The sequence below is a fragment of the Pollicipes pollicipes genome, unplaced genomic scaffold, assembly GCF_011947565.3.
Source record: "Pollicipes pollicipes isolate AB1234 unplaced genomic scaffold, Ppol_2.1 Scaffold_6686;HRSCAF=7923_pilon_pilon_pilon, whole genome shotgun sequence".
NCBI lineage: Eukaryota > Metazoa > Arthropoda > Thecostraca > Pollicipedomorpha > Pollicipedidae > Pollicipes > Pollicipes pollicipes.
The window spans coordinates 39232685-39236324 of NW_023596921.1; the positions used below are offsets into that span (position 1 = coordinate 39232685).

The window sequence follows — 3640 nt, forward strand, 5'->3', positions numbered from 1 at the left end:
TCACATTAACAGCCGTTTAAATTTGCATTGATCTGCTCTTTTCTTAACGTCTTAGTTAAGGGATTGTGCTATGCCACTTATTCTACGCATTCATTTTAATCAAAGTACGGTTGCAATATCATATGCGTTTAAGCAGATTAGCAAGATGCATTTTGAGTGAATTTTTGGTCACGGACCTTTCTCACAACTTTGGAATGTACAAATATCAAGCGAACGCACAATGCCAGTACGTTATGTGGCTCTCATGCAAAGTTTTGTCTCAGAACACGCGTGACAAAAAGACGCACATTACCGACTCTGACCTCACGAAGTACAACTAAGAAATCAAATCACACATCACGCCAATTTCTTTGTCTGTGCCGCCTTATTGCAATGCAATTTGTGATTCCTTGTAAGCTGTTGGGGCAAGCATTTCACACAAACGTGTGAAAAAGCGTCACGCGTTTTCTCCCTTGATTCGCGCACTCAGGTTTTTGCCCATCAACGTCGTTGTTACCGAATGTTTTCTTATCACCGTTCTAAGGACGGTTTTCGGCAGGTTATACTCTGGGCAGTTTCAGTCTCCTACAGATGAATATATTGAGTTTCCGCTGATTTTGACTCGCGTGGGACTTCGCTGAAGGTCTTTCGGTCAGAAGGTCAGCGTATGGCTGATTTCTACTCCACATGCAGCCCGACAAGACGTCAACCACATCGTGACAAAAATAGCTAGGATACAAATAAAGAATAAACATAACAACACTCTGTGGTATAAAATGATAACCCACATAACTAACCGCATTGGTGCGGTGCAAGAGATTCGGCAAGCAACAGGGATTTGTGTCACCACGTGGTCGCCACTTCATAGCATGCTACAACATGTGAGCATGTGTTTCCCTATTCTAGAGGCAGAGGTCTGCGAGCCGCTATCACCTCATAAACAGCTTTGGTACGCTCGTGATGTATTTTGTACCAAATGGCTCATTTTGTGCGAGATGCTGCAGAGGCGACTAATATCTTATGTACTTTTGTCCTTATGGTCGTTACTAAGAAAATCAAAACATATATTTTTTCCGAGATACGGTCCGGACCGGATCTGACCAGAAGGCATACCACTGAATGTCGTGAGACCGGCTTTGGTAGGTTAGGTTACATTGATAGAGTTTTGGTTTTCGATGAGTCGAAAGGCTTTGTCCCGCTAAATATAATAGTCCTGCGGTTGTGATGTCTTCTCCCGAGCATGTTTCAGTACGTCGACATGTTTCTTAGCATTTCTCGTGTAGTTCCTTCTAACGCGCACTTTTTTCCGAAAAAAACGAACGACACAAGAGTAGCTCAGAGCGGCTGCATCACAGGTGTCGCTCCTACCAATCATTTTCAAGAAACTGACTGCAAGTTAGCAAAGCAATACTTTCACGCGATCCCATTCAGTCTCATTCGGTCTCAGTCTGTTCTTCACCTAGAGCACTCCAGTGATTTTTTATTACAATCCAGCGATATCATTGCTCCTAACAATCTAACATAGAACGTCAGAAGAAAAAACCATATGCGTCTGGTGCCGGTGGGCCTTCGTGAACAATTCATCAACGAACGAGCAGTCAGGCTTAACAACAATTTGTTTCCATCTTGTGGTTTGGGCAGATGCAGATTTCCGATGATTTTGTAACTTTAGGTGAACTTTTTACTTCTGTCGACAAGAGCGGCCAGATCAGATGATCCTCGTGTAGTTGAACTCATTCGGAGCTACTTCTTTCCTCATCGACGGCCGCCACCGCCACCGCCACCGCCGCCGCCTCCGCCGCCACCGCCTCCGCCACCGCCGCCACCGCCACCGCCACCGCCGCCACCGCCGCCGCCTCCACCAGCTGTTGACCAGAGAATATTGTTGGTGACATAAATAGGTGCGTATTTCATGGTCAGTTAGGAAATAACTTCCCGACACAGCAGATCGTTGTGCTTATGTGAATGAGTGATAAGTCGTAATACGAGTGGCTTATCCTGCTGCGGAACAGCAAAGCGGACGTGTAATAAAACGCACGTCCCAGCATCGTTGTTTCGGAACATGCTTGTATTGTATTAGGGGAAAATCGATCAACAAATGTAGTCTAAACTATGTAGAGTACATTAAATGTTCATATGTGCGCCGGAATGCTCGCGTGTATGGTTTGAATGGGTGCTGACGGTGCTGCCGCGTTGCGTGTTCGTGCAGATAAATGTGCCGTTAATCTTGTCAACGTGCATCAACAGCATGAACAACACAGGCTAAAAAAGACAAAGGTACAGGTGCTCCAGTGGTATCCTCGACAGTCTCAATACAGTAATACTCACGAGCTGCCGAGCCGGAGGCCAGCAGCGTCAGCAGCAGAACGACCAGGAAGGCACAGCTAAACCACTTCATGTTGGGTCTGATGCCGTGCACTCGTCCCCACCGTGTTTTATACCCGGCCTGGCTGAGGCCCGCTGCCCGGAGGCATTGGATCTCAGGCAGAGCCAGAGCTGACGCAGGACGGAAAATCCCGGTACTTCCCTGGCGAATAGGAACGCGCCGGACATCTTGGAACCGATCACGGGCTTGTGGGTAGAGCACTGCAAGGAATGGATCAGCTCGTTGGCTGGATTGGACCGGATCACAGATTTCCATAAAACACGGCTTAGGACACGACCTGATTTTGAAATCTGCCAGTTAACACGAAATGAAAGGATTGGGAGACGATCAACTAGACAATATCATTGAATTGCTCCTGAAATTTTCAGTGAAAAAGTAAACTTTGAAAAGAACATCTAACCCAGTAAAGTAGAGCATTTTTAACTCTATGCAATGCACGAACAAGCTGCACGCATAAAATCCGTCCGATCGAGTCTGCGCCGACCGACCCAGTTGAGGCGAACCTGGTGGCTGTGAGCTTCCCTGAGTAGAGACCTGCCCCCACCGGGCTCAGAAAGCTTCTCTCTCACCTCAGCACGTCGGTGTTGGTGCTCCACCCGTACGGCGTACCAGGAAGCCCCGTCTGATGCCTCGGTCGCCGGGCCCCCGGCACGGGCCTCTCGGGCCAGACCCGCTCGACCGTCAACTCCGACGCGTCACGCTCCCGCCGTCGCTTCTCTCTCTCTCTCGCTCTCTCTCTCTCTCTCTCTCTCTCTCTCTCTCTCTCTCTCTCTCTCTCTCTCTCTCTCTCTCTCTCTCTCTCTCTCTCTCTCTCTCTCTCTCTCTCTCTCTCTCTCTCTCTCTCTCTCTCTCTCTCTCCCTCTCTCTCTCTCTCTCTCTCTCTCTCTCTCTCTCTCTCTCTCTCTCTCTCTCTCTCTCTCTCTCTCTCTCTCTCTCTCTCTCTCTCTCTCTCTCTCTCTCTCTCTCTCTCTCCGACCGCCGCTGCACTGGATGGTCTCACCTCCCCTCCCTACATGATTCCTCAATTCAGGCAACTTTTGCCAGAATGGAATACGAGATCTTTGGTATCCTGCTGGCTTTAACGCGAAAAATGTATGAACCAAAACAAACCATTCATAGCTGCCTTTAAAGAGACTTTTTTAACGATTTGCATGCTTTTCATTATAACTTTAATGTCAACGGTTACTATCTCTACAAAAATAACGTAAACAAACACCCGCGCCGAAGCGCCGAAGCCGAAGTCTTTCTTTGTCTGAAATAGTATTTGCATCGTCA

The 3640-nt window shown here is 47.8% G+C and overlaps 1 long non-coding RNA gene across 1 annotated transcript; it reads right to left on the reverse strand.

Moving 5' to 3' along the window:
* Positions 1–1446: 1446 nt before the first annotated feature.
* LOC119107697 (uncharacterized) lies at positions 1447–3034 on the reverse strand. The gene is made up of 3 exons (XR_005095258.1): positions 2935–3034; positions 2308–2565; positions 1447–1844 (listed from the first exon to the last, which is right to left on the reverse strand). It is a non-coding gene; the product is annotated as an uncharacterized LOC119107697 (long non-coding RNA).
* Positions 3035–3640: the final 606 nt, after the last annotated feature.